General features: G+C 41.4%; 1 pseudogene; it reads left to right on the top strand.

The window, feature by feature from the left end:
• Positions 1-8157: 8157 nt before the first annotated feature.
• LOC108284174 lies at positions 8158-9953 on the top strand (annotated as a pseudogene).
• The last annotated feature ends 3006 nt before the right edge of the window (positions 9954-12959 follow it).

A 12959-nucleotide genomic window follows, 5' to 3' on the forward strand; every position in this document is an offset into this window, starting at 1 on the left:
ATAGTTGCTTTAGAAATTGAACATACAGGCCAGGAGCAATGGCTTACACCTATAATCCCAGCACTTTGTGAGGCTGGGATTATAGGTGTAAGCCATTAATCAAGGTGGGCAGAGCTCTTGAGCTCAGGAGTTCAAGACCAGCCTCAGCAACATGGCAAAATCCTGTCTCTACAAAAAATATAAATAAAAATAACTAACTGGGTGTTGTGGCACGTGCCTATGGTCCCAGCTACTCAGGAGGCTGCAGTGGAAGGATTGCTTGAGCCTAGGAAGTTGAGGCTGCAGTGAGCTGAGATCACACCACTGCACTCAAGCCTAGGCAACAGAGTGAGATCCTGTCTCAAAAATAATAATAAAAATAAAAACTGAACATGCACTCACCATATAATCCAGCAATCATATTCCTGAGCACTTATTTAAACAATGAAAAAATGTTCTCACAAGATCCTGTACATGAATATTCATAGTAACTTTATTAGTAATAGCTCAAAACTGGAAACAACCAAAATTTCCTTCCATAGGTGAATGATTAAACAATCTGTCTTACAACCATACCAGAGTAGTACTTAGCAATGAAAATGAAAAAGCAGCTGGACACGGTGGCTCATGCATGTAATCTCAGCACTTTAGGAGACTGAGGCGCTCGGATCACCTGAGATCAGGAGTTCAAGACCAGCCTGGCCAACATGGTGAAACGCCGTCTCTACTGAAAATACAAAAATTAGCCAGGCATGGTGAATTAGCCATGCTAATTCCTGCTTCAGGAGAATCACTTGAACACAGAAAGTGGAGGTTGCAGTGAGCTGAGATCATGCCGCTGCACTCCAGCCTGGGCAACAAAATAAGACTCTGTCTAAAAAGAAAAAAAAAGGAAACGAACAGACTATTGATACATGCAACCTATTGAATCTCAAGGATATTACTGAATGAAAAATGTCAATCTCAAAAAGTCACATACTATATAATTCCACTTACATGATATTCTGAAAATGACAAGAGTATCAAGATGAAGTGCATATTAGTGGTTGCCAGGGATTAGGAATGGGAGTGTTTCACATGAACACAAAGGGCTAGCACGAGGGAGATGTTTGATGTGATAGAATAGTTCTGTATCCTGATTGCAGTTAGATGAATCCATGTGATAAAAAGAGCACAGAACCGTACGTGCACATGGCGCTAATGTCAGTTTTCTGAGTTTGGCATTATGCTACAATTATATAAGACATAACTACTGGGAAGAACTGCAGGAAAGTTATACATGAGATCCCTCCATATCATCTTTGCAACTCCCTGTGTATCTATACTTAGTTCAAAATAAAAAGATTTTTAAAAAGGTCATAGAACAGTACATCCAAAAAGGAAAACTATATGAAAAAAAAAAATTACAAAAACAAGACTTGCAGGCAGAACTTCAGTCTTCTGGCGACCAGTTCTGACACTTGGGACTCACAGAGAAGAACTGAATTCCCAGATTAAAAAGCAAAACTCAATTGATCTGTCAAAGAAGTCTCCACCTCTTTCTATAGAACGGGTATAGGCATTCCCATGTGACTCTGTGTTTACCAAAAAGACACATAGGAAGAGGTGCTCAACTGCGCCTTCACTGAAAGAATTTTGCTAGCTGTTGAGAAGAGAACACCAAATGAGATGTCTTTGTTTTGGATGTGACATCTATAACAGCCATGGCCATTCACCAAACACAAAAACAAAGTCAATCTGCAAAGAAAGGCAGAGTGAGGTGAACCACAGGGAAGTGGGACTGGGGCCCCGTCCATCACTGAATCTGAATCCACTCTCCATCTGGACTCTGTAATGTGACATAATAAACTTCTCAACTGTGAAGTCAGTCGACATTGGGGTGGTTACCAGGAGGTGAAGCCATCCTACATAAGATGGTAATAACCTTCATTAACAGAGAACTCACTGGACTTTCCTTGGGTTTGGAATTGTTCCCAAACACAAGTGTGTATCAGAATCACTTGGAGATGATTAAACCATAAACTGCTCGGTCTCATCCACAGACTTTCTAATTCCTTATATCTGAGGACCAAGGATTGCATTTTTAACAAGTTCTCAAGTAATATTTACATTATTATTTCAGAACGCATTGAGAACTACTGTTTTGAACTAATTGCTTCAGCTCCTTGCTGTGAATTCCAGCTCCCTTGCAGGGCAGCAGAATTGCTTGGAGGGAGACACACCTGAACCCCATATGATTTGAGGTAACTCAATCCCAAAAGCAAAAGGTATCAGGGAGTCATTTACTTTCCACACTAATTACTCCCACCCCAGGGACAACATCCTTTATGCCATGTGATAAACAATTCTTAGATGAATAAAACTATCACTAAGCAAGCCATTCAGATTGTGATTATTTGGAGATCAGCAAGAATAGGATTCATTTTGTGTGATATTAAGTAAAAGTATTTTGCAGCTAAATCCTGGGAATGACTTGCTCACACTCATTTGGCAAAGTGTTATCAAATACATTCCCATGTTCTGAACACTCTGCTAAGCATTGGCTACAAAGGTAAGTAGCTCTCTCTCCTTAAACTCACAATTTAATACAGGGGAGACTCGGATATTTACACTATGATGAGATATTCTCTAATGGTGGAGAACACAGCGCTGCCAGACCACAAAGAAAGGGGTTACCCACCTCCACAGAACTCAGGGGAGCCCTGTGTGGGCTTCCACTTGTCAGTCTACAAATACTTTTCATTCCATTATTTTCCTTGATTTTCACAGTGACTCTGCAAGACAGATAAGACATGAACATTTTTCTCATTTCAGGAAGCCTTAGGTAAACTGAGGCTCTGGGAACAGAGCTCACTCACTATTGAAGAGCAGGCAATGATGCAAACTCTGGACTCTGACATGACCCCCTCCCTTACCCCCAACCCCTTTGCAGGACATCCCTGTAAACTCCAGTGGTTCTCAGACAGTCTGGTATTTTAAAAATTGCTAAGGATCAAAGGATTGATTATTTCAGCAAACAGCTAGATAATAGGCAGGACTTGCCCATTAGTCATCAAAGATCTGCTTTAGAAAAACTGAGAAATGTGTCCAGGCATGGTGGGTAGCGCCTGTAATCCCAGCACTTTGGGAGACAGACGCAGGTGGATCACTTGAGGTCAGGAGTTCGAGACCAGCCTGGCCATCATGGCAAAATCCCGTCTCTACTAAAAATATAAAAATTAGCCAGTGTGGTGTCACACGCCTCTAATCCCAGCTACAGGTGGGAGAATCACTTGAACCCAGAGTTCAGTAAACTGCAGAGTTGCAGTAAACTGAGATCACACCACTGTACTCCAGCCTGAGTGACAGAGTGAGATCTCAAAAAAAAAAAAAAAAGAAAGGAAGGGAGGGGGGGAGGGAGGGAGGGAGGGAGGGAGGGAAAAGAAAAATTGTGAAATGAATAAACTGTGGTGTGCCATCTTGAGGGTAACTATTAACTACAGATCAAATCTCTAACTTGAGAGTGGATTTCTGCTCTTATAACTTGGAAAGCTGATAACCACCTTTTGAAGCAATAGAATTGGTTTTGCTGTTGTTTAAAACACACTTTCTTCTTCATTTTCTCATTTGTTTAAAGAAAATTAAGATGTCATTAAGGTGACATTCTTTCCATTATTATTCTGTATCACTTGAGAGTTTACACAATTTTAGTGACCTTTCCTTCACTTCTCAATAACCAGATGGTATTTTTTCTTAATATTCTATTTCATATACTGGCTCTATAGTATATATTAATTCAAGTCTACTAATTAGATACAAAGTGAATTCTTTAAGCTTTTCTTATTAGGAAATGAGAAAAATCCTTCCAGCCTGTTTGCCATACTGAATGCTATTGGAGTTTTCAGCAGGTGTTTAAAGTTTAGAGGCATTTTACAGATATAACTTATTCATTATAAATTTCTTAAAGTTACAGGTTTAAATGTCACAAAAATATATTGTGATCCATTTTTTAAAAAGAGGGAGGAAAGGAGGGAGAAAAAAAGAAAGGGAAAAGAAAAGGGAAGGGAGGGATGAGTGGGAGGAGAGAAGAGGAGAGGGGAAGGAGAGAGAAAGGAAGGGAGAAGGGAGGGAGGGAAGGAAGGAAGGTCCCTGTAGCCATCACAAACAGGTGGAAGAATGACAGGATTGAGGAGGTAAGCAGTCTATGTAATGCACACTCTGAGGACCTGTAAAGTAATATCTAGCACTTCAGTGCTTTACAGTTACCAAGGGCATTTCAAAACAAAAAGAAATCTGGGAAACAAAAAGGGGAACGCACTCCTCTGAAACTGGGCTATGGTATGGACCAAATGTCTACCAATACTTCCAATCAAATTACAGTAATCTTTCTTACTTGATGTCCAAGATTAAACTCTTTGAAGCCCCAGTCATTTCATTGCATGGAGAAAACAGTATAATAGGAAACTTGGTCCAACTGTGGCTCATAAACTGCACAAGTGCTGCCACATTGTAACCCTGGCTCCCCAGTTTTGGAGTAGCATTGTGAAAAACTACCTCTAGTAACTGTTGCAGTTTGAGTTCCATGAAAACCCTCAGTATCTGAAAAACAAAAACCAGTTGGATCCAGAGATGCTAGAATTGGAAACAAACTTTCATGAACTCCCCTCATTACCATACTAAAATTCTCACCAGGGAGGAGCTGCCTCGCCTTTTCCTGTACATGTGACGTGTGTAGAAGCATAATCAGCAACTGCATCTGCACTGCCTTTACTTTAGCTCTATATACAATGGCTCAGCTCACCAGCCCAATAAAAGCCCTGTTTCCATCACCACTCGGGGAAGCACTGCTTAGGAACTATCCCTGGTGTCCTCCTTACATGTTACAAATAATAAAACCCCTTACTAAATCCTCTCTGGTCATGGTCGTTGTGACATAGCAGTTAAGAAGAAATTACTCAGGCAGATAGCGAGGGTAAGAAAGTCCTTGGTAAGGTTTGCCTTTCAATAAAAATAGCCCCAAAATAGTTTATTTTCTTTTTTCTTTCTTTTATTCTTTTTTCTTTTGAGAGAAGATCTCGCTCTGTCTCCTAGGTTGGAGTGCAGTGGCACAATCTCGGCTCACTGCAACCTCCACCTTCCAGGTTCAAGGGATTCTGATGCCTCAGCCTCCAGAGTAGCTGGGATTACAGGCGCATGCCACCACGCCCAGCTAATTTTTTTGTATTTTTAATAGAGACGGGGTTTCACCAGGTTGGCCTGGCTGGTCATGAACTCCTGACTTCAAGTGATCCACCCACCCTCGCCTCCCAAAAGGCTGAGATTACAGGCGTGAGCCACCATGCCCCTCCAAATACTTTCTTTTCTAACAAAGAATGGCCTGTAAAATCAAGCTGCAGACATGAATAAGCAAGCTGGGAGCTTGCAAGGGTGAATGCCAGCAGGAAAAGGCTACCTAGGGGCTAGGCATGTTCAACACGGCAGCAAACAGAAAACATGGCACCAGCCAGATAGAGAATCCATCTGCATACTAAAAGATTAGGGTGGGATGGTCAGTTTCTTGTGCCTGCTGTTTGAATGGCACACCTGGTCTAACCAATCTTTTGGCCCTATGCAAATCAGGCACAACCTCCTCAAGCCAGTTTAAAAGACCCCATGCCAGAAAACCCACATAGGAGCCCCTCTCTTTCTGCAAAAGAGAGAGAGATTCTCTTTTCTCTTTCTTTTGTCTATTAAACCTCCACTCTTACACTCATTTCTTGTGTGTTCATGTCCTTGATTTCCCTGGTGTGAGACAATGAACCTCTGGTATTTACCCCAAACATCAATGCCACTTCAAGTGGATTGTCACCCACCAAGCAATTGAACCCACCCATTGTGTGCATAAAGATTCCTCCCCAAAACATAATCCGTGGAAACCTTTACACAGTTATCAAGGCTGTTTTTCTTAAAGGCTGCTTTGAGGTATGGCAACTAGATTTTATTCATCTACTGCCATTACCATTAGCTGTGAGTAAAATTCCCTTAGGAAAAAATAATTTCAAATTTGGGAGTTCCTCTCAAACAAACTCATTTTATGAGGGTATGGGACACTCATTTTATTGGACAAATAATCCAGTCAGTATGCAAAACATGGCCCATTCTACAACATTTTCCTTGTGCCAATCTGTAAAATATTTGAAGAGATTTATTCTGAGCACTGATAAAAAGAGTCAAACTGTAAAATCTTTAAGGAGATTTATTCTGAGCCAAATATGAGTGACCGTGGCCCATGACAGAGCCCTCAAGAGGTCCTGAGAACATGTGCCCAACGTGGTTGGGGTGCAGGGTGGTTTTATACATTTTAGGGAGGCATGAGACTTCAATCAAATACATTTAAGAAATACATTGGTTTATTGGTTTGTTCTAGAAAGGCGGGACAACTCGAAGCAGGTGCCAGGGGGCTGGGGAGCTTCCAGGCTATAGGTAAATTTAAATATTTTCCAGCAGACAATTGGTTGAGTTTTGTCTAAAGACCTGGGATCAATAGAAAGAAAATGTTCAGGTTAAGATAAAAGATTGTGGAGACCAGGGTTCTTTTGAAGTCTCACAGCAGCTGCCCTTAGAAACAATAGATGACAAATGCTTCCTATTAAGAACTTTTAAAAGGTGTTAGACTCTTAGTTAACCTATTCAGAATTGGAAGGGCATAAAAGGAAAAGGTCTAGTTATGTTAGTAGATATTCTTTACAGATGCAAATTTTCCCCACAAAGGACAGCTTGCAGGGCCATTTCAAAATGTGACAAACATGTTTTTGGGGTAAAATATTTTGATTTTCTTCCTTGTCTCATAATGTTATGCCAGTCAGGTTGGAAAGTAAGTCACAATATATAGGGTTAAATAAAACCCATCTGATGAGAATTTATGGTTTGTAGGGCATGACTTCCAGACCCTTTAGACAGGAATTTGGGCAAGATAAAAAAAAATCATAGTTTCTCCTCATGAGCCAAATGTGAATGACCATGGCCTGTGACACGGCCCTCAAGAGATCCTGAGAACATGTTCTCAAGCTGGTTGTGAGGCAGAGAAATAGAGTCTGGAAGCAGGGAACATGAGGTCGATTCACACTTCAGCTATGACAGGAAGTAGCTTCTCCATAGGGCGTAGGCCAGGTAATTCTGTAACAGGCCTTTGAGCCCCTATGCTCAGGCCCGCTCCCACACTGTGGAGTGTACTTTCATCTTCAATAAAATCCTTCATTCCTTCCTTGCTTTGTTTGTACATTTTGTCAAGATGTCAAGAGCTTGGACATTTCCACCATTAACATATTTTGGTGAGCCAAGAGGTGAACCCAAAGCTTGGGATTCATTTTTCTCCCTTTCCTTTCTGCTCCATACAGAGGCTCTCTCTCTCCCGCTCTCTTTTCCTTTCCAACTTGGGATCCTTGGTGGGCAGTGCGTAAACATGGAAGCGACTGCAGGTTTCTGGCCAAAACAAAGGGTTTTCCATGTGGAGAACCCTGACTGCCACCTCCTGGTGTGCTTAAGAAACCTGGATCTTTTTCACAATTTTTTCCTTTCTTTCTTTTTCAGTCTTTCAGCTGCCATTTACAATTGCCCTGCCCTGAAGTGGGAAGGACTTTTTAAAAATCTTTTCCACGTGTGGTCCCTCATTCCTATGTGCGGTGCAACTTGGAGCAAACTCGTACATGTTTCAGAGGACTCAAACCTTCTTTTCTTAGACTAAACTCTTCCTTTATTGTACTCAACTGGCTGAGGAACAAAAACACCTACCCAACATCCAGTTCTCATTACGCTTCATAGTTATTCTTATGCAGCTCATAGTAGGCTCTGGAGGGCAAAACCTGTGTGTGGCACCCACTAAGGCCAGAGACGTCTGGCACTCTAAGATTGGACCCCACAGGAGGATGCTCCCGGAGGTCCAGCAGACCTCAACCTGCCCAAAGGGGATGCTGTTGGCAGAGGTTCTGAGGTCTAGTATTAACTCTTCTTAGAATTTTCTCTCACAGTTGCAATGCTGTTTGGCCCTAACATTGTTTGGAATCTGGAATTTACTGTTGAATGGAAAGTAGAATGGCATTGTATGTATCCAGGCTTTTGGGCTGCGGTTCTAAGCAGGGGTCCTGGTTAACATGTGACACCCTCCTTTGGCACAGTTTAGCCCCAGTGCTCTTTGGAGTCTGGGGAGGTTTGGCCTTTAAAAATGAAAAACAACTGAAGATAGCAATAAAAGATGCTTTGACTGAAAATTTTCAACTTTAGGAAAACCAGAAACAGCTTTTGCAGGAAGCTGAAGTATGGAAAGAACAAGCGAGTGAACTTAGTAAACAGTAAATAACATTGGAAGACTCCAAAATACATGCAGAACAAGTACTGAACAATAAAGAAAATCACATCAAGACTTTGGCTGAACACTTGCTAAAGAACGATTGGGCTGCTATGCTTGGAGAAGACGTGACGGATGATGATAACCTGGAATTAGAAGTGGACAGTGAATCAGAAAATGGTGCTTACTTTGGCAATCCTCCAAAAGGAGCTTTGAAGAAACTGATTGATGCTGCTAAGTTAAATGCTTCTTTAAAAACCTTAGAAAGAAAACAAATTTATATTCAGTTATCTGAAGTTGATAAAACAAAATAGAGCTTACGGAGCATATTAAAAATCTTCAGACTGAACAAGCATCTTTGCAGTCAGAAAACACACATTTTGAAAGAAAGAATCAGAAACTTCAACAGAAACTTAAGGTAATGACTGAATTATGTCAAGAAAATGAAATGAAACTCCATGAGAAATTAACCATAGAGGAAAATTACCAGCTAGAGAAAGAAGAGAAACTTTCTAAAGTAGACGAAAAGATCAGCCACAGCACTGAAGAGCTGGAGACCTATAGAAAGCAAGCCAAAGATCTTGAAGAAGAATTGGAGACAACTATTCATCATTATCAAGGGCAGATTATTTCCTTCGAGAAAAAAGCACATGACAATTGGTTGGCAGCTCAGACTGCCGAAAGAAACCTCAATGATTTAAGGACAGAAAATGCTTACAACAGACAAAAATTAACTGAAACGGAGTTTAAATTTGAACTTTTAGGAAAGACCCTTATGCACTTGATGTTCCAAATACAGCATTTGGCAGAGAACATTCCCCACATGGTCCCTCACCATTGGGTCAGCCTTCATTTGAAATGAGAGCTTTTCTCTCTCCTCCAACTTTGTTCAAGGGTCCACTCAGACTCTTGCCTTTGCTTCCCAGGGGAGGAGGAAGAGGATCAAGAGGCCCAGGAAATCCTCTGAACCATCAGATTACCAATGAAAGAGAAGAATCAAGCTGTGATCAATTAACCAGTCCTCACATGGCTCCTCTTGACACTATGTCCCTGTCACCTTTGTGGGAACAGGACCGTAGGATGATGTTTCCTCCACCAGGACAATCATATCCTGATTCAGCTCTTCCTCCACAAAGGCAAGACAGATTTTATTCTACTTTTGGTAGACTGTCTGGACCAGCAGAACTCAGAAGTTTTAATATGCCTTCTTTGGATAAAATGGATGGGTCAACGCCTTTAGAAATGGAATCCAGCAGAAATGATTCCAAAGACGATCTTGGTAATTTCAATGTGCGTGAATCACATTGCTCTCCCTGCTGAAAACGAAGCAACTGGCCCTGGCTTTGTTCTGCCACTTCTTGCTCCAATCAGAGGTCCATTGTTTCCAGTGGATCCAAGGGGCCCATTCATGAGAAGATGACCTCCTTTCCCCCTACCTCCTCCAGAAACCATGTTTGTAGAGTCTTGAGATTATTTTCCACCGAGGGATTTCCCAGGTCCACCACATGCTCCATTTGCAATGAGAAATTATCCACCAAAGGGTTTTCCTCCTTATCTTCCTCCAAAGCCTGGGTTTTTTTCCCCTCAACCCCACATTCTGAAGGTAGAAGGGTTGATTTTGCCTTCAAATGAGCCTGCTACTGAACATCCAGAACCACAGCAAGAAACCTGACAACACTTTTGCTCTCTTCTAGATTAATTTTGACGGATCTCATTTTCAGTTGAAGTAACTGCTGTTATTTAAGTGATTACACCTTTGCTCATATTGAAGCATTAAGCTTCAATTCTCAGAATAGTATTTTTTAAACAAAAATGATTTAAATATGAATCTTATGAGTAAATTGTATCCATCTTATTTTATTCTAGATGGTATAACTATTTCAGTTTGATTAACAAATCCACTATTATATATATTGGGAGTCTTATATATGTAATCTTGCAGATGGGGAGTCTTTAAATTCTAAAGGCTGTGTCCTTATGCCAAGGACTGTATTTACTGTGGTTGTAGACAAATGTGGAAGTAACTTTATGCTTAATTAAATAAATTTTTGTTGATTTTTTTTAAAATGAGAAATAAAAATAATTTTTTTCTTTGGAAACAAAAAGAACATCAGATGGATGGTGTCTAAACAGGATGAGAAGGCTTCCACAGCAGGGTGAGTACAGTGCCGAGTGTCAGCTCAGGTAGTGTGACAGGGGGTCTGGCTGCACAGGAGGGCTGCTCGGTGCAGAGGATTGAGGACTAGGAAGAGGAGGACATCCACAAAAGCTGGCATGAGGTACTGGAGCCTGCTCAGAGCGAGGACAGTATCCATGTGGTGTGGGATAGGGGTCGACCCCACATGAGCCCTAGCAGGGTGAGAAGGGGGTTCGTTAGAAGGAGTGCTATTGTCTGAATATTTGTGTCTCCCTCAAAATTCATACGTTGAAATCCTAACCCCCAAGGTGATGACGTTGAAAGGTGGGGTCTTTGGGAGGTAATCAGGCCATGAGCCCAGAGCATTCATGATTGAGATTTGTGCCCTTATAAAAGTGGCCCCAGAGAACTACCTGTTTTCTTATACCCCATGAGGTCACAGCTAAAAGGCACCATTTATTAATGAGAAGGCTGGGTCCTGACCAGGCTCTGGATTTCTCAGTCTCTAGTACTGTGAGAAATAAATTTTTCTTGTTTATGAGCTACCCAGTCTATGCATTTTGTTACAGCAGCCCAAACAGATTAAGACAGGAGGCTTACACCCAAGTAGAATGAGAAGTAATACACGCTAAAAAAGGATGGCATCATTGATAGAAGATTGGTTACACAGGCGGAGATTGATCAACTAAGTAAATATATTAAGGATATTGAGAGCTGGTTTCTCATTGTTAGAAAGGAGAATTATAATTGTGGAAAGGAATAAAACTAGCAGGAACCCTGTGATACTGGACTGAAATTGAAAGCATCATGGTTTTCAATATATAGTGATAGATGTAGAAATACGTGTGTGTGTGTGTATGTGTGTGTAGTATATATCATTATGGAAAGCTATATATCTTTCCTAACTCTGTCCCCTGAGAGGGTCTAAGACCAGCAACACCTCACTAGCTACGAGTACAATTTGTGCCAATGCGTGGTTTCTAAAATACTACTCTCTAGTGAAAGAAACCAGGGCTCCTTGGAGAAATAGCTGATTTCAGAGCCGGGGTAGGTAAATTACAAGGTGAGCCTAGCCTTTTTATTTTGTGATGAAAAACACAGAAGGGCTCAAAGAATGATGGGACCATGTCAAAAGGACAGAAAATTCAGCTTAAAGGGGTTCCTACTGACCAAATCAAAGAAAATTTGAACAGCAAAATAAAAATAGTAACAAAATATAACCCATTGAAAAAAATAACCAAATGAAAAAGTTAGAAGTTCAAGGGGGAACATATTATTAACATGTTTTCAAACTCCCTACCCATAAAATATTTATTACAAAGTTAAAAATGAGTAAATTTAACTGGACAAGCCTGGCAGAGATAATCAAATGATTAAACATCACTGGTAACTGAACAAATTGAAATCATGCATCATCTAATAAGATGCTATGAAAACACAGCATCATGCCTGCTAGAGATGCATAACCTGAATCTAACCATAAGGAAACTTTATGCAGACCCAAACAGAAAGACATTCTACAAAATAACTGACCAGTAATTGGGTCCAAAAGAAGACAGAGTGGAAGACTTACACCTCAGTGGCACTGAGAAAAGATGAAAGTTTTCTTCAAGAAAGAGTTCTAGGCTGGGCGCAGTGGCTCATGCCTGTAATCCCAACACTTTGGAAGGCTGAGGTGGGCAGATCATGAGGTCAAAAGATGGAGACCATCCTGGCCAACATAGTGAAACCCCATCTCTCCTAAAAATACAAAAATCAGCTGGGCGAGGTGGCACACACCTGTAGTCCCAACTACTCAGGAGGCTGAGGCCTGAGAATCGCTTGAACCTGGCAGGTGGAGGTTGCAGTGAGCCGAAATCATGCCGCTGCACTCCAGCCTGGGGGATAGGGTGAGACTCTGTCTCAAAAATAAAATAAAGTAAGAGTTCTGCAGGAATGGAAAACCAAACACCATATGTTCTCACTGACGTGGGAGCTAAGCTAGGAGGACACAAAGACGTAAGAATGATACAGTAGACTTTGGGGACTTGGCAGGAAGGGTTGGAGGGAGTGAGAGATAAAAGACTACCTGTAGGGTACAGTGTGTACTGCTCAGGTGATGGCTCACAAATCACCACTAAAGAACTTACGCATGTAAGCAAACACCACCTGTACCCCAATAACCTATGGGAAACAAAGAAAAAAAGAAAAGGCAAAAAGAGTTCTGAAGCACATTTGCCTATGGTGGAGGTTTAGGTTATAACTATTTAAACTTTCCTCTTCTCTTAAATGCAGGATGGCAGCCAGGTGTGGTGGCTCACGCCTGTAATCCCAGCACTTTGGGAGGCCGAAGTGGGCAGATCATGAGGTCAGGAGATCGAGACCATCCTGGCTAACCCAGTGAAACCCTGTCTCCACTAAAAATACAAAAAAAATTAGCTGGGTGTGGTGGCATGCACCTGTAATCCCAGCTACTCGGGAGGCTGAGGCCAGAGAATTGCTTGAATCTGGGAGGTGGAGGTTGCAGTAAGCCAAAATCTAGTCACTGCACTTCAGCCTGGG

The sequence above is a fragment of the Cebus imitator genome, unplaced genomic scaffold (genome assembly GCF_001604975.1).
Source record: "Cebus imitator isolate Cc_AM_T3 unplaced genomic scaffold, Cebus_imitator-1.0 Scaffold272, whole genome shotgun sequence".
NCBI lineage: Eukaryota > Metazoa > Chordata > Mammalia > Primates > Cebidae > Cebus > Cebus imitator.